The sequence below is a fragment of the Dendropsophus ebraccatus genome, chromosome 7, assembly GCF_027789765.1.
Source record: "Dendropsophus ebraccatus isolate aDenEbr1 chromosome 7, aDenEbr1.pat, whole genome shotgun sequence".
Lineage (NCBI taxonomy): Eukaryota > Metazoa > Chordata > Amphibia > Anura > Hylidae > Dendropsophus > Dendropsophus ebraccatus.
In genome coordinates this window covers 47,969,451-47,993,700 of record NC_091460.1, presented here as the reverse complement: position 1 = coordinate 47,993,700, position 24,250 = coordinate 47,969,451, and the positions used below count along the sequence as shown (strand labels likewise).

At 39.1% G+C, this 24,250-nt stretch overlaps 1 long non-coding RNA gene across 1 annotated transcript; it reads right to left on the bottom strand.

The window, feature by feature from the left end:
- Positions 1–2,388: 2,388 nt before the first annotated feature.
- Positions 2,389–22,010, bottom strand: LOC138797391 (uncharacterized). Its single transcript, XR_011363929.1, has 3 exons — positions 21,910–22,010; positions 9,862–9,957; positions 2,389–2,574 (listed from the first exon to the last, which is right to left on the bottom strand). It is a non-coding gene; the product is annotated as an uncharacterized lncRNA (long non-coding RNA).
- Positions 22,011–24,250: the final 2,240 nt, after the last annotated feature.

Below are 24,250 nucleotides of genomic sequence, written 5' to 3'. Positions count from 1 at the left end.
CCTGGTTTTGGTTGCAATATGAGGATCACAATACTGACTGAAATATACATATACTGACTGAAATATACATAGTGTGAACCCAGCCCAAAGATGTATGGCTGTATTCACTGACCTGCATTTAACCCATGATTTCTCAAAGCAGTTTCTGAATTTAGCTGTTCAAAATTATATACACTACCGTTCTAAAGTTTGGGGTCACATTGAAATGTCCTTATTTTTGAAGGAAAAGCACTGTACTTTTCAATGAAGATAACTTTAAACTAGTCCTAACTTTAAACAAATACACTCTATACATTGCTAATGTGGTAAATGACTATTCTAGCTGCAAATGTCTGGTTTTTGACGCAATATCTACATCGGTGTATAGAGGCCCATTTCCAGCAACTATCACTCCAGTGTTCTAATGGTACAATGTGTTTGCTCATTGGCTCAGAAGGCTAATTGACGATTAGAAAACCCTTGTGCAATCATGTTCACACATCTGAAAACAGTCTAGCTCGTTACAGAAGCTACAAAACTGACCTTCCTTTGAGCAGATTGTGTTTCTGGAGCATCACATTTGTGGGGTCAATTAAACGCTCAAAATGGCCAGAAAAAGAGAACTTTCATCTGAAACTTGACAGTCTATTCTTGTTCTTAGAAATGAAGGCTATTCCATGCAAGAAATTGCTAAGAAATTGAAGATTTCCTACAAGGGTGTGTACTACTCCCTTCAGAGGACAGCACAAACAGGCTCTAACCAGAGTAGAAAAAAAAGTGGGAGGCCACGTTGCACAACTAAGCAAGAAGATAAGCACATTGGAGTCTCTAGTTTGAGAAACAGACGCCTTACAGGTCCCCAACTGGCATCTTCATTAAAAAGTACTCTCAAAATACCAGTGTCAACATCTACAGTGAAGAGGCGGCAGCAGGATTTTGGGCTTCAGGGCAGAGTGGCAAAGTAAAAGCCATATCTGAGACTGGCCAATAAAAGAAAAAGATTAAGATGGGCAAAAGAAGACAGACATTGGACAGAGGAAGACTGGAAAAAAGTGTTGTGGACGGATGAATCCAAGTTTGAGGTGTTTGGATCACAAAGAAGAACGTTTGTGAGATGCAGAACAAATGAAAAGATGCTGGAAGAATGCCTGACGCCATCTGATAAGTATGGTGGAGGTAATGTGATGGTCTGCAGTTGCTTTGGTGCTGGTAAGGTGGGAGATTTGTACAGGGTAAAAGGGATTCTGAATAAGGAAGGCTATAACTCAATTTTGCAACACCATGCCATACCCAGTGGACAACGCATGATTGGAGCCAATTTCATCCTACAACAGGACAATGACCCTAAACACACCTCCAAATTGTGCAAGAACTATTTACAGCAGAAGCAGCAGCTGGTATTCTATCGGTAATGGAGTGGCCAGCGCAGTCACCAGATCTGAACCCCATTGAGATGTTGTGGGAGCAGCTTGACCGTATGGTACGCCAGAAGTGCCTATCCAACCAATCCAACTTGTGGGAGCTGCTTCTAGAAGCGTGGGGTGCAATTCCACCCCAGCCTACTTCAACAGATTAATAGCTAGAATGCCAAAGGTGTGCAATGCTGGAATTGCTGCAAAAGGAGGATTCTTTGACGAAGCAAAGTTTGATGTAAAAACAATGTTATTTTAAATACAAATCATTATTTCTAACCTTGTCAATGTCTTGACTCTATTTTCTATTCATTTCACAACGTATGGTGGTGAATAAGTGTGACTTTTCATTGAAAACACAAAATTGTTTGGGTGACCCCAAACTTTTGAACGGTAGTGTATGCCTGGGGTAAAAAATAGTTATACTCACCTCCCTTGGAGACCTGGAGCTTTCAGCCTGATGTAATCTGGACACCTTTCATCACTGCTTCCTCCTGCTTCTGAGAACAGCTATCTCAGGAGGAACTGCCTGCTAAGCCAATCACTGGCTGAGGCGGGACAATGCTGTGGTCGGTGATTGGCTGAGCGAGCATTTCCTGCTGAGATGGGTCACCTAGAAAGCAAGTACTAATAGCAAATAATAATAATAATTCATGTTCCCAGACAATCTCTAAGTCCAAAGGACTCCGTAGGACAGGACCCAACTTCTCTAGATGCCGGCAGTCAAATGCCAAGGATTCGTGTTTAGAGAATGTTGCCAAACCCAAATAGTTGTGCAGGTCCTTTCAGCACTAGGTAAAGAACAAGAGGATCCCTTACACACTGCACTTCACTTTCCCCAGGCCTAAGGTCCCAGTTTCAAGGAATGCCTACATAGTAGCACATTTGTAGGAATATTATATTTAACATAACACCACTGAGCCAATGAACTTTTTGAAAAATTTCTCTATTTTTTGGACAAATAAAGCAAAAAAAAAAAAGTTTGCAGCAATGTCACAACTCATCAGTCTTTCGTTTGCAATGAAAACGTATACGGTGTAGCTTTTGTATGTTCGTGCTTCTCTCTTATTACTGACTCTTTATTGCTATCCTTCTTGTTTGCTACTTTGTTAAATTTTTCGTCGAATCTCGACTCTTCTTGCCGTACACCATTTAGATGTAATTCTCCCTCCCCCATATCTTCCTGCGAATAAAATAAAAATGTCTTAATTGTCTTCAGCTTGTAAATTTGCTGCCATCTGTGCATCTCATGGTTAGAAAGAGTTGTTTTTCTTAGCCTGCTGAAATTCACCTCCGATAAAATGTGTTTGTCCTATCAACATAGCCGTGTTTTCCTTCCAACAAACTGAAGTGTGTCCTGCTGTTTGCTTCCTCCCTACTGACTCCCCCTACAGTGCAATCTCTATTATTCGGCAGCATTGGAACACGACTAGAGCATACGTTTTTATTTTAATGTCCCACCAGAGAAACACTGTGTGCGTGTACTACGTTTACTCGCCTACATATTGGTTTAACTCTGTCTTGTCTTGCAAGTTTATAATTCTAAGAACCAAGAGCGATTCCAAGCCTATTCCCCATTCTTCCCTGTGCATGTGACTTTAAACTATCAACTCTGTTCTTAAATGGCTTTCAATTCAGAGCGAAACTTTTCTGAGCTCCCAACTACTTTAACCATTATAACAAATTAAAGCAAAACTATAATGAATTGTTTACTTTGCCTTGTAATATGTAATGCTACAGATGACCCGGGAGACTGCTTCCATTTCGTATTTAGAGCTAAGTAAGTGTTATTTGACTATAAAAATGGATAAGTAGAAGTTCAGAAGCCTACAGATAATGTGTCAGTGACGCATGTTGGAGCAGCTCTAGTCTACTATCTCCAAGAAGAATAAGATGGAGAGGCAGATGCTGAGAACAGGAATAAATGGTTTCATATGTTTTACTCATTATTTTCATGTTAAAGGGGTTGTCCAGCGAAAATATTTTTCAAATCAACTGGTTTCAGAAAGTTCTATAGATTTGTAATTTACTTCTATTTAAAAATCTCTCTTTAAAAGTCTTCCAGTACTTATCAGCTGCTGTATGTCCAGCAGGAAGTGGTGTATTCTTTTCAGTCTGACACAGGGCTTTCTGCTGCCACCTTTGTCCTTGACAGAAACTCCCCAGAGTAGCAGCAAATCCCCATAAAAAAACTCTCCTACTCTGAACAGTTCCTGTTTCGGCCAGAGATGGCAGCAGAGAGTACTGTGTCAGACTGAAAAGAAAATATTTCCTGTAGGACATACAGCAGCTGATAAGTATGGGAAGATTTTTAAATAGAAGTTAAAAATAAATCTGTATAACTTTCTAAAACCAGTTGATTTAAAAGAAAAATATTTTCGCTGGATAACCCCTTTAAGGCTATGCTCACACACAGTTAAAGAGTCATTGGGGCTAATTTAATTACGTGTTCCTGGCAGCAAATTGTCGGTTTTTTGTCCATTTTCCCTGTTGGTTTAGTGTTCCGACAGAAACCTGAAAAAAACCCAACAAATTCCAATTTTTTGTCTGAAATAAATAAATAAAAATTATTGAGCGGGCGTCTTGTGGGTGTGACATGGGTGTATCAGAGTGGCATTAATATCGGCATTAGCCAAGCAGCATTAATATCAGCCATAGGTGTGATGTGCAGTAGCTCCCTTCTCTCCATGTCGCATTTTATGTTTTTCTCCTTTTCTGAGCGGCTTGCACTCCCCTTCATAAGACCCATGTGACCCAAATTAGCAGGATACATCTGCGCTCACATGTCAGTACCTCCATGTTTTTCCCATTCTGTCTGTAGCAGTGGTGGTGAGTGTAATACCATATTCATACTTGTGTTGCTTGGGGGCAGCCTTCTCAGCCAGTGGTGCCGGCTGGGAATTGGTGGGGCATTTTGGGTTTGGTCCTGTGACATTGAGGTTGCAGGGCCATTCCATGGCCTCCCTTCCCTGCATGTGCACGCTTTGCGGGGTTGGCAGTCGCTGACCGACACGGTGTGGAGTTAGCGTAGGGACCCGTGTGAACCAGGAGACCTGCACGTGGTAAACGGGGCAATATGGTTTGATCAAATTTTATATATACATATATATATATATATATGTATAGTTTTTAAAATTAGCCAAGCGGCATTAGTATTAGCCATAGGCGTGATGTGCAGTAGCTCCTTCCCTCCTTGTCACATTGGATGTATCCTTTAAAACTGCCACAACCGACAGATTTATTAGGCAAACCGTCATTTTTTAATGGGTTTTCTATTCTAAAAAACAGCTACTTTTAGTGTGGCAGGATGGCTGGGTTTTAGTTTTTTTTAGAAACCTTTCAAATTTACTATGGGCATGCACCACATTAATGAATTTGACGTGAAAAAAAACATACACAAATGAAGAGCAGTGGAGATACCAACAGACTGTTACTCCAACGCGAAGCACGCTGGATATTTGCAACCAATGCACAAGGTAAAATGGGTCTTAACGACCGCACCGATCTAAGTATGTTCCTGTAGATACCTGTCTTAGATGTATTTTTGTATATGTATATTGCTAATTTGTTTTTAACTGACACTGTAACGCCCATCTTCTAGACATGTCACAGTTCATTACTATATGAGGTGACGTGACTGAAGGGGCGGGATCTGAGGAAGCGCCGATCAGTAGGCGTGAAACAGCTGTCATCATCAGTGGAAGGTGTTGGCGTCCTGCACTCGCACGCACTATGCTAAGCACTAACTAAGCACAAGATCTACATAAATTGGACACTTGCTGCATCATTTGGTGAGTGAACTTGGATTTTTTTTCTACTAAGACATACACAAACCACAGTATAACAGCCTAAAATTGACTCATTGTTAGTAAATGAGATACTGCCATTAAAAATAACTTTTGATGTTAAAGGTTATTGATCAAAGGAGGTCTCACTGCTCCGAGCCACTGTGATCAGGAGATAGCAGGCAGTCTGGGACAGAATGGCCCCCAGTTAAAGGGAGTGTTTACAAAAAAATATTTTCCAAATCAAATGGTGCCATTAAGTGCAGAGTAAATTTGTAATTTACTATTAAAAAAAAATCTCAAGTCAGTATTTATCAGCTGCTGTATGTCCTGCAGGAAGTGATATTCTTTCAAATTTGGAGAGCAGGAGTGGTGTTCTATGGGGATTTTCTACTGCTCTGGACAGTTCCTGACATGGACAGAGGTGGCAGCAGAGAACACTGTGTCAGACTGGAGAGAATACACCACTTCCTGGAGGACATACAGCAGCTGATAACTATGGGAAGACTTGAGGTTTTTTTAATTGAAGTAAATTCCAAATCTCTGGCACTTTCCGGCACTTGAAAGAAGAATTATTTTAGTGAACAACCTCTTTAATGCTTACACTTTAGCCTCATGGAATATAACAAGTCTACATTGTCTGAATTAGCGAGTGCCCATGGAGTAGATTGCATGACCGCAATCTGTCCCAGCTATATCTTCTGATGGCAGCGGGTCTCAATTGACATGTCAAAAGTAATTCAAACGACAGTGACTCTTTAAGCAGTTAGCTATATATATATATATATATATATATATATATATATATATATATATACATATATATATATATATATATATATATACATATATATATATATATATATATATATATATATATATTTGCAGTTTGTTAGAACAATGTTTGTTGCTTTATTGAGAATATCATTGCTTATATTGAAGCATTGAAGAGTGGCATGCACTTCAGGCCAGAGGAATGGCTGGACCACACATGGAGGCATAAATCACTCCAATACTTCAGTGATTCATTGCTGGAACACAATGTCAGATTTCTCAGAAAAGTGGCAGCTTCTATGAAACGTAGACATTATTTGTTACCATCGCATACAAACTGTTCTGACAATAGTTACAGTTTAATAAATGACAATTGAAGCTAGGAATAATGGGGGTTTATATGAACTTGAGAAAACTTCTTTGCCAATGAAGTTAGAGTGAAAATTCACGCTTTCTTATAACTTTTAACCCAACCTCCTGGGCATATTTTCGTTTTTGCGTTTTTGTTTTTTCCTCCTCGGGTTTAAAAGGCCATAGCACTAGCATTTTTTAACCTGCAGACCCACATGAGCCCTTATTTTTTTGTGCAACTAATTGTACTTTGCAATGGAAGACTTAATTTTTGAACAAAATATATTGCGAAAGCAGAAAAAAAATTATATGCACAGTGAAATTGAAAATAAAACACAATATTTTTTATTTGGGGTGGTTTTGTGTTTACGCCATGCGCCATATGGTACAACTGACTTGTTATGCATGTTCCTCAGGTTGTTATGATTACAACGATATGTAACATATAACTTTTATATTATTTGATGGCTTATAAAAAATCAAAACCTTTCAAAAAAACTAAATGTTCTTTAAAATTGCTCTATTTCCATGCTTATAACACTTTTATCCTTTGGTCTATGGGGCTGTGTGAGGTGTCATTTTTTGCGCCATGATGTGTACTTTCTATCGGTACCTTATTTGTGTATATGCAACTTTTTGATCGCTTTTTATCACAATTTTTCTGAATTTGATGTGACCAAAAATGCGCAATTTTGCACTTTGGGATTTTTTTGCGCTTATGCCGGTCACCGTGCAAGATCAGTAATGTGATCATTTAATATTTTTGCAGCGATGTCAAATGTGTTTGTTTATTTATTTATTTTTATTTATAAAATGGGAAAAGGGGTGATTTAAACTTTTATTAGGGGGGGTGGTGGTATTTTTTTTATTATTAAAAACACTTTTTTTCAGTAATTATAAGCCCCCTGGAGGACTTCTGTATACACAGCACTGATCTCCCATTGAGATCAATGCTGTGTATATAATAGAGCACCGTTCGATCAGATCAGTGCTCTATTACAATGGTCTGCAGCAGACCATCTACATTGATTGCCGAGCCAGGATCAGCGTCATTCCGCCCCGGCCAGCTCATTACACTGGATCTCCCCCCCGGGATCGCATCGCGCGGGGGGGGGGGGGGAAATCCGGCCACTAGACACCAGGGAGAGGGGGACACGACAGTAAAAGGCAGCTGTCATGTTTGACAGCTGAATTTAACTGTTCTAATTAGCGGGCGCGGCCGATCGGCGGCACCCGCTAATAGCCACGCTCCCGTGCTGGAGTAAGCAGCCAGGATCGCGTCGGTTCAGAGTGGGGCCACGGCGCGGCCCCTCTCTGAACCTCCCCACTCCCCCGCAGGACGTGCCGCTACGTCCTGCAGAGGGAAGGGGTTAAAGAGGTTATCCAGGCTTAGAAAAATATGGCCACTTTCTTTCAGTAACAGTACCACTCTTGTTCCCTAGTTTGGGTGTGGGTTTTTAAGCTCTGTTCCATTGAAGTGAATGGAGCTGAATTGTAATACCACACACACAACCTGAGGGCAAAGGTGGCACTGTTTTGGGAGAAAATAACCTTTAAATTTCTAATCTTGGATAACCTCTTTAAATAACTGAGTCAAATGTGTCTGATTTAGTGTAAGCTTTAGACAAAGTGGGCATGGCTATATGGAATAGCAAAATATATCTTTTTGTTTGCAATATAAACGTTTCTTTTGGTGCAACATATAAGAGTAAAGCATGCCAACCAAGAGATGCCGTAAGAGGCAAAACTATGTCTAATACACCTAGCAAGATCCTCTAAATCTATCCCAGGGTATGCGCTATTGCTATAATTTAGGCACATCTTCTGCCTGTCATGTCTAGTTTTATGTGTCTAAATTTATGGTGGTATTACTAAATCTCCCCTTCTGCCTCCAATTTATTTTATTGGATAATGATTGCATGAAGCTGATTGCCATCTATGGGGAGAGCTTGAGATTACAATGAATAAAAACTTCAACAGTGACATCTGCAGGCAGAATGAGGTACTACACATCAGGAAAAAGTGGTTGCGGTAAAACATAATTAATCTGCTTTAGTATTTATATCTTTAGTTACAAGCAAGTCTGTAAAGGTTGTAAGAGTAGATATAAGTGGTAAAGGCTGAACTATACCCGAAAATGTGTTTACTAATAAAAAGACAAAAAAAATTTTTTTGCTGTGCACCTGATCTTATTAGATAAGTTCTAGGTATATACAGTATTAAAAATGGAATGGAATATGATGCAGAAGAACCGAAATTAGAAGTGTCAGGCATAGGAGAGGCTGCAGACTGAGCTCTGTGCAGCAGCGTGCATGGCGCAGGCAATGTGTAAGCTCCAGGTCTATACAGAGAAATGCAGATATGGATACATAATAGGCTCTACACTCAATCAAAACCTCTTATTAAGTATTAAGAGAAGCTGGTGTGTAAAGAAACAGTCGAGGAGCAAGTACTCCTGTAATTTTGACAGAAGTCCCTGCTCCTGTATAGTAGTAATGCACTATGCATATATGCAAGGTTGTTCTGGTTGGCTTAGCGCGTTATAAAGATACAGTATAGAGAGTGGCTAAGTTGTATATATGCAAAGCTTCTAAGGGACAGCATCTTCATGTCAATTATGTGCCTGTAAGCATGTTATAGATCCATAGTACAATCATATGCATGTGCTGCAATATCTACACTGCCTATATAGTACACTCAGTATTGTCTATGTCATTTCTAGAAAGTCAATCTAATTCAATGTGATTTCCAGGAACTGTAGTATGCAGATGTTAAATTACAGCCCCCGTCTTTCCAGTCACCTTTGTACAGTATAGGACTTGGTGTTAAATACTGAAAATCTCCCTTAAACATTGAAAACATTCTCCATAAAAGCGTCATTTAGAGCTGGGATTCCTTTGAAGAGCGGATTAATTACATTATATTCTATCAGAGCCTCCAGCAGTAGAGGAAAGTGCTCTAATAGGCCTTGCCCTCCTTGGTTGGCCTAGTAACGTCCTTTGTGCAACCTTCCAAGGCAATATCATTTGCTAAGTTTATCTTTCATAAGAAATGGCACCTATTACCAGTGAGTGAATGTGTTAGGAAGCTAGTAATATTGTAAGTACTCACTACACTAATAATGCCTTGCTAATGGAATTGTTCAGGTGTATAGGAAGATCTCATCCGGAAAAAAGTTTTTATTCTGGATTTATTATAAACAAAGCTAAATCAGCGTTCAGTGGGAAAACAATGCTATTGTCTTCCATTCTGTACTTTGCCCTCAATTATATATTATTATGGTGCGATACCATCATCACTAGTAAGAATATGTACAGCATATCATACATTTTTTTTTTACATCTGTCAATGATATTTACTGAAACAATAAGAAACAATAAGATAAAATAAATATATATTTAGTCAAAACTAGGAGTGCAACCGGCACGGAAAAACTGATGAAAGGATCGTATCTCCTTTCACTGTGTTTTAGACCCACTAATGGTTTGCTAACCAGATACTGACCAAAATACTTTATAAGGTCATTTCCCAAAGGGCAAAAAAATTTGTACAGGTGTCACCTGACGTTGTAATGCTGTCCAGATCACTTCACAGCAGCCTCCTCTTATCCTCTTATCACCAGAGACACAACAGGAAGTCTCAGCTTAGTTTTAGACCTAGTGGCGGGAATGAAAACGACAAGACTTCAGGATTATTATGTAATATAGATAATAAAATGGAGGATTTGAAAAAAATCTCTATTAAACAATAGATCTAAGACTTGATTTAAACAATAGGTCTTTTTTCGATTTCACATTCCCTTTAAGTCCATATTTCATTCTTTTATCTTTTTTTTTTTTTTTGCTGTCCTTTATAATCTATAGGGTGATTCATTTTAATGGAATATTCCCATTGAAGATCATGTTAACCCCTTCACATCAGCAATCCGTATATAAACGTTCCTACTGCACATACCCCGTGCAGTAGGAATGAACATATACGTTCCTTACTGAAGGGGCTGTAGATGTGAGCGTGACCGCTGCAGTGAGAGCGGTACTCATTGACAAGACAAGCTCCTGTCACTGAGTGATCGCGACCTCTAATGGTTGCATGTTTTAAAGTGAAGGAAAGAGTGTAAAAAAAAAGTAATTTAAAAAAGTAGCATGCGGAATCATCCAATCTATCAAAATATAACATTATTGTTATGTAAAATTCATTAGTATTTTCATTTATTTTGTCATCCAATTTTCAATGTGTGATTCAGTTTCTCATCTTATGAAATACTAATCGAATACTGATGATATTTCCTCTAAAATAAGTCCGTATTAGGGGTATATATAATGGACATTTTTTGTGTGAAGCTGGCCAAAGTCCAAAATTGGCTGGATCCACCGATTATGGGAGGACTGGTAGACTGTCTAACATGTGCAAGATTCTCCTGAGTCTCCTGAGGGAGATTTATCAAAGGGTGTAAAATTTAGACTGGTGCAAACTACCCACAGCAACCAATCACAACTCAGCTTTAGGCAGTGCTGAAAGGAAAGCTGAGCTGTGATTGGTTGCTGTGGGCAGTTTGCACCAGTCTAAACTTTACACCCTTTGATAAATCTCCCCCATTATGTCAGAATAGAGAAGAGTCAGGCATGTCCTATCTTTTTGTTGTCAGAAAGGTAAGTCGTTGCCGGAGCTGTCTGGCAGTGGATTAATTCTCATCTTTCATATGATCTCAATTTTTATTGAAATCACATGAAAATTCAACTGGGAAACATAGTTGATGGCTGAATGAATGTTTGACAGACGGCTATTGCAGTTGTATGGCCACCTTATCCTGCAGCATCTAAAATACAGGTGTCAAACCTTTAACCCTCCAGCTGTTTCAAAACTACAATTCCCATCATGCCTGGACAGATACAGCGTTGCCATCAGCTGTCCAGGCATGATGGGAATTGATTTGCAACAGCTGGAAGGCTACATGTTTGACACCCCTGATCTAAAACCTAAAGAATTACATGAAATGATGCTGTAGATGCAGCAGAATAAAATTTATAATCTGATTTTTTTTTTTTAACTATGCTAATACTCATTTTAGTTTTTACTACGATCCCAATTTCTTGTACATCTACCATATCAGCTCTGCTACATCTGTACATCTTCGGATACATATGTTTAAGATTCTCATTGACCCATTTTTATAAGCCAGCTGAGCTTCGCTTGCCATTTTCACCTTTCTATCATAAAAAAATATTGGCTCTGTGTCATAAAACATTCTAATTTCAATAAAAGTGCCAGTAAAATATAGTTTGCTCTCTAAATATGATAATATAAAGTTAACTGGAACACTTGGAAGGAGAAGATGCTCAACTGGGAATATGATTCCTGGATGATGGGATGAAGCATTAACAGAATAACATGCTCTGAATGGTTGTCTATTAAAACCCATTTAAGAAACCCATTTAAGGGAATGCTGAGAATCCTGTAAAGTGATGCGGCTAATAGAAGAGAAAGGAAAGCTAAGGAATTCATTTGAATATTAATTTCTGCTAGGTTTTAATTCTGTCTGTGAGAGGACTCTTACATTTACTACCTGGTATTTATATATTATTGTACAGTCTATCCATCATAGGGGGGATTTATCATTGAGGATGTGTGCATATTTGTAAGTGCAAACTGGTTAGTTTACCATTACTTAGCGGCGTCTGTGCATTTTATCATGTTGTTACTGCACAGACTAATGATTTTTCAACTCACTTCATCAGCTTGATGGGTAGAATGTGCAGTAGTTATAATGCAATTTAATATCTGCAATTGTTCACGCAACACTTCCCTCCCTCCGAGCTGGTAAAAATTCTCTTTATGCTTTTGAGGTTTCTGTGCTGTACAGTTTTTGCACAAAAATACTGACAGAAAACAAAAAGTGTAAAAAATATTCAACTGATGATAAATTCTCACCCATGTGTATTCACTCATGTGTCTCTGCCCCTGGCTATGTTCACACACCATCAAAAGGACAGCCATATTTGTTGTACAATGGGTGTTTACCTGCAAATTGTGGCCATTATTTTAAGCCAACAGCCATTATTCGTATAATCTATGAAGAATTGTCAACCGCACACTATTGGTTTCTTTTCAAAATGCTCTTAGGCCATGTAGGTTTTTTTAATTAAAATACAGTTCCATGCTATTGGAGATCAATGCATCATCAATATATTAATAATAATAAAAAATTCTTTAGTAGATCAATATACCACATGGACGTTGGTCTTGGTCTTAGAAGACCTTTCTCAACAAGGTATACATGGGTTAATAAAGTAATAGAAAACAAGATGTTGAATTGATCTTAACAGGGCAGGAGACATGGTAAGTAGCGTGGCCAGAGCTGTTCTCTCTCTCTAATCTATGTAGATACACATTTTGTTTATAGTGTAAAAAAGAAGCAGACTGAGCCAGCAATGGGCAGATACTACAAGATGAGGCAGATACTTGGCAGTTGCCACTGAGGTGCAATGCATACTGGAAAATGTAGTTTACCGGCCCGCGCCATCTTCGATATAGACTGTTTAACTCAAGAACAGCGGCAGCTGAAAAGATGGAAGACCTGGAAGACCAGGTAGTAATTCGGAGCATTTTATTTTTTAGCTGTTGGATGGAATTCCCCTCTAAGCTGCGTTCACACTACGTACATTTCAGTCAGTATATGTATATTTCAGTCAGTATATTTCAGTCAGTATTGCAACCAAAACCAGGAGTGGATTGAAAACACAGAAAGGATCTGTTCACACAATGTTGAAATTGAGTGGATGTCCGTCATTTAATGGCAAATATTTGCTGTTATTTTAGAACATTGGCTGTTATATTGAAATAATGGCCGTTATTTACTGTTATATGGCGGCCATCCACTCAATTTCAACATTGTGTGAACAGATCCTTTCTGTGTTTTTAATCCCCTCCTGGTTTTGGTTGCAATACTGACTGAAATATACTGACTGAAATATACGTAGTGTGAACGCAGCCTTAAGATGTAAATGAAAGAAAAAGGCAAACTATACCAGTTCCATGGGAATTTACCATTTGTGCCATTAACAATGCCAACCACTATCCTGCCCAATATGCCACCTCCTTATATTAACGTCCATTACAAGAAGCCATAACTCTACTGCCGCTGTGTGTGAGTAAAATATCCCAAACCCATAATTTATCTTTTACTGGATAATAATGAATTTTGATCATTGTCATTGTGGTAAAAACTCAGCTAATACCAGATAGAGGCAAAGGGTTTCTAGTTGCGGCAGAGAAAGTGGATATGTGAGCAGATTTACCAGCTTGTAATGTCCTCTATTTTATGCACTGCTTAGCTCTACTACTATTAATTTCATGCACTAAATATCCAATACAATTTACTTTACTTTTTAAGCTCTTAATGCTTAATCAATGTCAGTTCACAATATATTAAAAGTACATTGGATGCATGGTAACCCAACACAATTCCTTCTCCATTTAAAGTTAATAACATTTTATTGTGCTTTATTCTTCTAATCTATAATCACTTTATTTACTTACTATTATTTTTGCTTCTTATTATCATGTTTGTTGCAATTTAACTAATTAAAACAAGCAGTCTACAATTTGGTTTTATGGGCTAATTGAACCCATGTGCAGACAGGACTGCACCACCTATGAGGCAAAGTAAAGCCCTAATAGTAAAGCCCTCCATAACATCATTGCCACATTGACAAAGTGTGTGGGAAAAGTTATCATGGGGGTTTGGGAAAAATAGAGAACAAAAGAGAAACAAGAATGACTCCAGTGAAAGAATATGTTAACTAATAGTACATTTATGTACTGAGCTTTGTTTGTGCATCGTACTTGTTTATTGTGCCTATTTCTGGTATGATATTAATGTAATGGGTTTGATTCTACTACTGTATTTATGAAGTGAAAATTAGTTCTGTTACTGTATATTAGTGCTTGTGCTTAGTTCTGTTTCCCTATTTATTGTTTTTATGCTTGTTTCTGGTACTGTGTTTATTTAATAAATGTGGGGCCACATTTGTTTATTGTGCCTGGTTTTGGTACGGTATTTACTCACTAAACTTACTAAACTATGCTTAATTTTGACATAATATTTATATGTCATATTTTTACTGTGTTTGGTTCCTGTACTTTAGTTAGTCCTTTTCCTGTAGTATTGCACATGATTCTGGTACCATATTTATTTACTCTTTCAGTTCTAGGACTGTATTTTTTTTTCTTACTATGCTTAGTTCTGATACCATATATATGCAATGAGCTTGTTTCTGGTACAGTATTTATGTACTGAATTTCATACTATAAAAATACTATATTTATCTTTCTACCTTTATTAATTATGGAACCATAGTTATGTTATTCAAAAGTAACAATGAAATAAAGGTTAACATGAACATTTTAATCAATAATTTATAAAATTGATTATTTAACTCAAATTAGTAAATTGCACCCTATTTAGACAATTGGATAGTAATGGTAGGTGCCTTGTTGCCACTTACCCTTGCTAATATGGTTTACACTTCCCGGTGTCACCATGAGATTAACATTTAAGGGTAGAGAGGAACAACAGTTGTATGAAGCTATTCTTTTCCTGTCTGACACTTATGTTCTCTAACCCTCCAAAAACAGCATTCTCTCAGAGAAGGAAGATACCCCCACAGCCAACTGTATTCCCTTACACCACCTGCCACCAGTAAATAAAGAATCATTAGACAGTAAGTTACTCTTTAGTAGACATCAACAATATATCAGTCCCAACACACATCTGTTATGATGCTGTATGACTTTAGGGAATTAATCTAAAATTAGTATGTGTCAGAGGTATAGAGACATATGGTTTCTCCCTTGTGTGAGAAGTAAACAACCATACCTGTAAAAATGGAAAAAATGAGAAAACAAGATGTCCTATAAGTGATCCCAGATTCCTACATATGAAGTCAAAAGGAAGATTTATTTATTTATTTTTTTAATAAATTTATGATTTTGAGTATAATGCTCCATTTTTAATTGGATGTGAAGAACCCCCTAATGATGCAGACATTTTTAATTTTTGTGTTTTCATCTGTTTGTCATGCCTTCTAGTTATAAATTCCCTAGGGTTTTTTTTTTTATAAGCAATCTAAAGATTGCTTATATTGATTAATGCTATATAAAGACAGGAATCCCTTTTGCTGTATTTACTAAGCAGCAATGCATACATTTTTATACCTGTTGCTCAGTTTACACTTACTGTGCAGAGTGCCCAATACATCACTTACAGTCTGTATTTTCAGGGCTGGGCTCTCTGCCCCCAGTCCAGCGAATGTTCACTCAATGGTGAGACATACAATCCTCGTCTCTTCAGTATCAAGTTTCCATGGCACTCTAATGTAGGGTGTCAAATAAACTATTTAGAAGAGCAGGGTACAATGAGTGTTTACTAAGGATTGAAGAATACAGTGTGTACCCTTTGCTCAGTGCATTGTTTCCATGGTGCCGTATCATTGCACTGTATGGAAATTACATATACAGTACATTGGTGCCTTGGATTACGAGCATAATTCGTTCCGGGCTTGTGATCCAAATTGCCTCTTAAACCAAAGCAAATTTTCCCATAAGAAATCACTGATATGCAGACAATTGGTTCTACACTCCAAAAACAATGATTTTTTATTCTGAATAACACTTAGAACATATTAAACAAACATTTAGGAATGGCTGAATCTGTCATATTATTAAGTTACTGTACAGTATAGCAATCAGCATTTGGAGTATATTGTATATTAAGTGCATAAACCAGAGAAAGAAACAGCAGCAGTTTGTAGATACAGAATATGGCTGCCTTCACACTACGTATATTTCAGTCAGTATTGCAACCAAAACCTGGAGTGGATTAAAAACACAGAAAGGATCTGTTCACACAATGTTGAAATTGAGTGGATGGCCGCCATATAACAGTAAATAACTGCCATTATTTCAATATAACGGCCGTTGTTCTAAAATAACAGCAAATATTTGCCATTAAATGGCAGCCATCCACTTAATTTCAACATTGTGTGAACAGATCCTTTCTGTGTTTTTAATCCACTCCTGATTTCGGTTGCAATACTGACTGAAATATACTGACTAAAATATACATATACTGACTGAAATATATGTAGTGTCAACGAAGCCCCCAGATGCAAATCCCCATAATGCAGTAGCGTAGTACAACAGGCCAGAATAGAGAAGCAGGGCTGCTGTCAGAGGTCTGTGTGGTCACATGACAGCAATGGGGAAGGGGTGTGTGTTCAGCATTGACCAATCAGGAAGTAAGAATCACAGAGCTGTGCAGGAGGACAGAGGCAGAAACTTCTCTATACAGCAGTTTGAATGGCTGAGTGTAAGTGCAGGCACATTAAAGCAGCAGTGTGTATAGCTGAATATCAGTGCAGGCACATTATAACAGGAATGGAGAGGATGGGAAACAGCACTCTCTGTCCAGGAAGAGAGGTGGTACAGCTATGAAGAGATTACCCGCACAGTCCTGTACCATGATGCAAGCCCCGGCTTGAAGTGAATCTGCTGTGATTTAAAAGGCGAAGGAGACTTCCTGGGTCAGAGTACAGGGCTGTAGACCAATTCCAATGTAGTTCCAATTGTAGAACAATTCCACCTAAAATGAATCTTAGAAAGTTTTCTCATCTTTAGTAAGAACTGATTGTCTGTAGTACCATATATGCAACAGTACAGTCAGATACCATCTCTATCTATAGCTGCACACAACCAATAAGTCACCAATGTTACCTTTCTGTAAACACGTACTGTATCTTTATTTCATGAAGCACATGAGGGACGTTGTCTGGATGCTGACCAGAAGAGATGATTCCTTCTTGTTATCATTTCATCTTAAGATCTAATAGGTTATTTGTGCCCGTACAAAATAGACCCTAGTGGCAAGTGATTGACTCCAAAGTCAGCTCCAAATGAAGTTGTCCTTTGCCGGCCCAGAATTCTGGGGCCAATTATTGTGTCAGAGTCCGGGCCCACTGGAGGATTCTCTGCCACTCAGCTGGGTCAATGTGATCCATGGTATCCGCTCTGTCTGGTTTTCTCTGTATCTTTCCTGACCTGATGCCTCTCTGTCAAGAACACATTATGTGTTTTCCAGCAGTCGGATCTCAAGTCAGATATTAAACCTGCTGTTTGTCTGCTGATTTTTTTCTCAGATAATATCATGTATCCCCATTGCTCCCATTCCTGTATAATAAATAACATCTTCTATCATTGTATTACTAATTACTGATTGTTTCTATTAAATGCAACTATTAACTCTTTATTTCCACACAGCTTGGTGATTATAAGATAGACATTGGCAATTACGTGCGCCGCGATACTAAATATGTTTATTTATTTGTTTATTTATATTTATAAATTGGGAAAAGGGGGGTGATTTGGACTCTTATTATAGTAGGGGATTTTTTATAAAAAAAAAACATTTTTTTACTTTTTTTTAACTGTAACTAGAAGTCCCCCTGGGGGACTTGTATATACACAGCATTGATCTCTCATAGAGATCAATGCTGTGTATATACACAGCAAAGATCCATCAGATCTCTGATCCATTGCATTGGCCAGCTGCAGGCCAGTGCAATGTATTGCCGAGCGGGGATCAGCGTCATTGCGACGCTGAGGCCCGGGCCGGACAGAAGAACGGATCCGTCCCTCTAGACACCAGGGACGTGAGATCTGAAGCACTTCAATGCAGCTGTCAGGTTTGACAGCTGCATTTAAGTGCTTAATTAGCCGGGACCCGTGTCGGCTAATAGAGGCACTATAGAGGCCGGGAGCAGCGCCGTTCAGAGCGGGGTCCCGGCGGGACCCTCCTCTGAACTCCCCCCACGGCACCATGACATACCAGGTACGTCATGGGTCGCTAAGGGGTTAAAAGGATTATCTAAGGGGGGCGTGGCTAGAAGCGCATGGCGGCGGACGCTTAGACTAGGAGCTCCGCTCTCCATATTGGCCTTAGCGGCTCATAACGGCTAATAGCCCCGATAAACAACTTACCAGCTACCCCTTGCGACTGTGGGACGAGTTGCCCAACATTTATGAGGACCAGGGGGGAAAAGAAGAAGAGCCCGATGAAGCTAGTTTGCTGTTTAGTAGTGTATCCCTACCCCCCCCCCTTTTTTTTCCCTTCTCTACCCCACATCCCTCCCTCTCCTACCCCTCTTCAGTGAAAGCCCTAACCCTGCAAATTTCTGCTCTGGCCCCACTGCCTCTTCCCCCCCCTTCCCCCCTACCTCCTGCCCCTTGCTTAGTACTCATGCTGTTGTATTTCATTGTACTTATACTGCATTCTTTTGTATTGTGCACTTTTTTATCTGATAATATTTTAAATAAAGTGTTATAAAAGTAGTATAAGCCAGTGCTGATCTGCTAGATTGGTGCTCATTTACTGAGCCTATTACATGGCTCAATAATCATGCGGCAAGGGCTGCACAGACATCATTAGCTCTAAAAGTGTAAAATAAAATGACAGTGTAAAGAAAATATAAAGTATATATTTTACCTCTTCGTGTTCCCTGGCATCTTCCTGGCTTCTCCCCTCTCCCCGCAGCTACCGATGCAACTTCACAGCCTATCTTTGAAGTAACAGGCCGCTCAGCCAATGACTGGCCACAGCAGTCCCATCCCGGCCAGTGATAAGCTGAGTGACCTGTCAGTTCTAAAGTTGCACCAGTGGCTGCAGAGAGCAGGGAAAAGCCAGAAAAACACTGGGGAGCGCAGAGAGGTAACATATATACTATATTTTTTTTTTACACAGTCATCAGCTGTTGGATGCACATCACTATTACACTTAGCGATGCATGGTTAGGCAGATGATAATTTTAGGCTAAGACCAAAAGACACGATCAGCCGATGTTCCTTGTCATCAGCTGATCATTGTCTTTATTACACAGAGCAATAATCTACCGAATCAGTCTGATCATCGCTCTGTTTAATAGGGCCCTAAAGCCGGGCGTAATATAAATTTCAACAGCTGGAAGGCTACAAGTTTGACACCCCAAGAGGTTAAAAGATGTAATTGACAAGGAAGAGTTAAAGAATAAAAAATTTCACAGTACTCTCCTACTAAAACCTTATTAATAGGGATGAGTGAATAGTGAGATATTCGAATATTCGATATTCGTACGAATATCCCGTGAATATTCGAATATTCGATCCCATTAAAGTCTATGGGAACAAGTATTTAATTAGTGAAAAACATCTATTTGACCATTTGGAGGGTGAAACCGGAAGCTGGGGGATTTAAACGCTTATCGAATATTTGTCGAATATTTGCGGGATATTCATACGAATATCAAATATTCGAATATCTCACTATTCGATCGGATATCTATTTGATCGAGCAGTATTCGCTCATCACTACTTATTAAGGCTATGTTCACACTACGTAAAACTACAGCCGTAGTTCTCGCCGCAGAACTACGGCCGTAATTTTGCGGGGTGGAACATAACCTTACTTTCAATGGGATCCCGGCCGGAGCTTATACACATCGAATATGCTCCGGCCGGGATCTATGCAGCGCCGCAAATAACTGACAGGTCAGTTTTCTGCGGCCGGAATTCAGTAAATTCAGTGATGCGCCCGCATCAGAGCTCCGCATCCGAAAGATCATCCGGCCGGTACTTAAGTGCCGGCCAAGATGATCCGGCCAGAGACCGGCCATTCCGTGACTCGGGTGGGGTCACGGAACGGCCAGTCTCATACGTAGTGTGAAAATGGCCTAACACTGCATTGATGCCCACCAATTATTGATCTTAACATTCAGATGAGATGTGGACTACTACCATGATGAAGTTTCATCACTTTCAGAAATGACTTTTTATGATATATTTTTTTAATACTTGAAGATGCATTCTGTTCTCTTATTGTATTCATCAGGCTTAGTCACTCTTCATCCCAATATAATATAACTTCACTATGCTACCAAACTAAGTCATATCCCTGACTAAATATGCATTACTTTGCCCTTTTCTTGAACTATATAGCACAAATCAATATGTAGCTAGTCTAAGGGTCTAAGTCTCAGATTATGTAAGAGCTTAGATGCCACCGCTCTGGTCATATACTACATATCCATATAGAAAATGTATCAGTTCTTAATATCCTACATTTTCATAAAAAATAAGCATGCATTATACATTTTTTATCATACACTCAAGTCAACCATTCAAGTTTAATGTAAGCCTAAGAATTATGTATTATATGCAAAATGTATTTATTTAAGGACATTTACATCCAATATATGCATTTAGACCTTGTGTAGTATCACCACTCTTAGCTGGAATGAGATGAAATGACATCCAGGTATCCCGCAGCCCTGAGGGCACAGCAGGGTTGTGGGCACAGACCCAAATTCCATAAACAAGCAGTTGCCAGTGACATAATAAAGCCTATGTTTTGGCATGGAGGGCCAGAATGTAGTTATGCCTAAAAAAGCATATGGCTCAAGTTTGACTTAGATGTTGTACAAAGCTTTTGTGAAATGTTCTATGGAAAGATCAGTTTTTCAGCTCAAATACACATTTATGTTTGGAGGAAAGAAGAATAATGCATGCCAATACCAAGCCTCTTCCTAACTGTGAAGCATGGTAGAGGGGGAATTTCTGTTTGAGGCTGCTTTCTAGGAACCTAGATGCCTTGTGATGTTCGAGGGAATAATAACTTTAAGGCTGGGTTCACACTACGTATATTTCAGTCAGTATTGTGGTCCTCATATTGCAACCAAAACCAGGAGTGGATTAAAAACACAGAAAGGCTCTGTTCACGCAATGTTGAAATTGAGTGGATGGCCGCCATTTAATGGCAAATATTTGCTGTTATTTTAAAACAACGGCTGTTGTATTGAAATAATGGCAGTTATTTACTGTTATATGGCGGCCATCCACTCAATTTTAACATTGTGGGAACAGAGCCTTTCTTTGTTTTTAATCCACTCCTGGTTTTGGTTGCAATATGAGGACCACAATACTGACCTAAATATACGTAGTGTAAACCCAGCCCAAAGATGTATCAAAATATTTGACAGGGGACTGTAAGGACAATAGAGGAAAAGGCCATGAATAGTCCATGACCTAAAGCTGAAAAGATGTTGAGTGATTCAACAAGACAATGAGCCAAAGTATATGAAGCTGTGTTTACACATGGCGTTTATTAGTGTTAATTAGCGCTATTTTACTGACAATTCGAGGCAAAATATCGCTAACTAATGCTAATTAAACAATATGGGGAGGATTTATTAATAAAAAAAGTTGTATTTTGTGGCATAAAATGGCCTGATGAGAATATATTTATTCGCAAAGGCCTGTTTATGTGCATCGGGCCATTTTTAGCCTGTTGTGCCAGCGTGGCGGGGAGGGTGTGTGGAGGTGACAGAACGGGGGTCGCAGACTCTGGGTCCGCCGAATGTATCATTTTTCAAGCTTCCAGCTTTCCAGCTCTGAGCTGGCATAGGTTTCCCTCCGTGCGCACACTGGTGCACCTCTACATAAATCTGCAAACTGTCTGCGATGCGGGGCGCAGATAAAAAAAAACTAAACATCAATCAGTCATAAAAATAGTTTTCCCCACTTACCATCCCTCTGGATTCTGTCTCCGTTTGAATTTGTCCTTGTTTGCAGGTCGCTGAAGCTCCAGTTGGTGTCTTCCTTTTTTCTTTACTTCCTGGTTTGGGGTTTCCCATGATGCACTATGTCTCCTGTGATGTCTAACTGACTCTGTAAAACTGTTAGATGGCCTACAACTTGCTCAGCCAATCAGAGCTGAGCAACCTGAGTCATCTGACAAAAGAAGGCTGGCTTAACAGGGCTTTCACAGAGCAGCCTGGGGTCAACAGTCATTAGGCAAGAATGAGTTTACTTTACTTCTGGTGGGGGGTTGAGGGGGGAAAAGATAGGGAAGGGAGGCAGATAGGTGATTGAAGCATATTGCAAATTTATATAACTTTGTAATATGTTTCAATTACTGAAAAAAAGCTTTTTGCCGGAGTACCCCTTTAAGTTCATTCTGAATTGTGCAAAAAATATTGGAATTTTTCAAATCTGATTTTTTTTTGCCACTCATTGCAGGAGCAGAGGTTCTTGTCAACGACATACTCAGACGTGAACAGTACAACTATCTGTGTGGTATTAGCTTAGTAAGGTTATATCTGTCAATGATTGTGGTTACATGACAATCAGATCACATTTTATAAGTAATAAAAATAGAAATTTGGGCAATTTCTAAGGATTTACATAGTTTTTCTTGCAACTGTAGGATCATTAGGAACTGAACATTTGTAATATGTGCTTTAAGCCGCTAACCCCCTAGGCCTGAACTATATGCATTTTAAGCACCAGTGTACAAGAAAGAAATAGCAGAACTGGAGAGGCTTCAAAATTAAGCAATTAAAGTAATTGACATATCATGCGATGAGTGACTCAAGATGATCAGCTTTGAAGAAAATCCATAGTGTCTGGATACCCTGTTCAGAGGTATACATGTTATATGTATATAATGTCTGTGATGTGAATTGGATCATTTCAAGGGTTTTTGCTTTTAGCATATTATGTCAATGTATTGAATTAATATTGAGAAAAATTTGAGTCCTTATTAGAATACCATCAAAATTTAGGTTTTTATTTTAGAAAAATTTGACCTAACAGGGTTAGCACAGGCTACTGTCTAATGATCTTATAGACCAATGGCTGTAGGGGTATCCTTTATGTTCACATGTTATACATTATACAATAAACAAATTTCAGATCCCTTTTATCTGTATTGAAAAGAAAGTTTACATTCCCTTTAATTGCAGAGATTAACTCATTGTATTTCTTAGCTAGAAGACATTGTTTTACAATACTGAGATACTTCTTCATCTGACATTGATTCAGTTCTGGTTCCATCAATCACAGAGTAAAACGAGCTTTATAATTTTATATATCCACAAGGTTTGTTGACAATGCACATTTGGCATTTTCTCTATATTATTTCCAACTTCGTCCAAGGTCATGAAATATTCAGAACAATTCAGACTCAATTTGTAGTAAATGGTCTGCTGTGATTCATTTGGTCTTGAAGGTAGAAAGAAAAGTCTTCAATAGTGATGAGCGAGCATGCTCGTCCGATAATCTTGCGATACTCGAGAAAATCTCATCATCCATTTCCTGTAAGTTTGGGCGCTATTTCTCAGCCAATAAACATGCAGGAGACTCTTTGGTACATCCTGCAATGACGTGGGACCCATACATGTCGATAGCAGCGATTGGTTGGCCAAATCAGATGACCCTGCCATATAAAACACGCAGCCGGCAGTACTCGCTTCAGACGCATGCTGTGAGAGATCAGGGACAGAGCTGCTGCTTCTCAGGGAGAGAGTCAGTGTAGGATTTAGCGTTCCTGTAGGCAGGGAATACTAGCAATACAAACAAACAGCCCTTTTCAGGGCTTCAAATCATTTTTTTATTAGTATTACTACAGACTACTGGCTGGGACTTGCAGTGCAGCTACCACGATTTCAGCAGCACACTGTGGTGATCGGCTGCTGGCAGAAAGGGGACATTAGGTGTTGCATACAGACCCCTAAGAAGTGCTCAGTGTACTCTTTTTTTTATTTTGGGGCTGGTGGTCCTGCTGTACTACATTGGATTGCTGGGATTTGTAGTACACCTGCATAGAACTTCACTGCTCATTGGACGGGGATATCACAGCGTGTATCTAGGTCCAGCCACTACAAGATTGTACCGTACAGCCCCCCAACACTTGTGGGTACTACACTGTATTGCTGGGATTTGTAGTACACCTTTATAAAACTTCACTGCTCATTGGACGGGGGTATCACAGCGTGTATCTAGGTCCAGCCACTACCAGATTGTACCATACAGCCCCCCCAAAAAAAACTTGTGGGAGCACAAGTATTTTTCCTGATTTCCGTATTT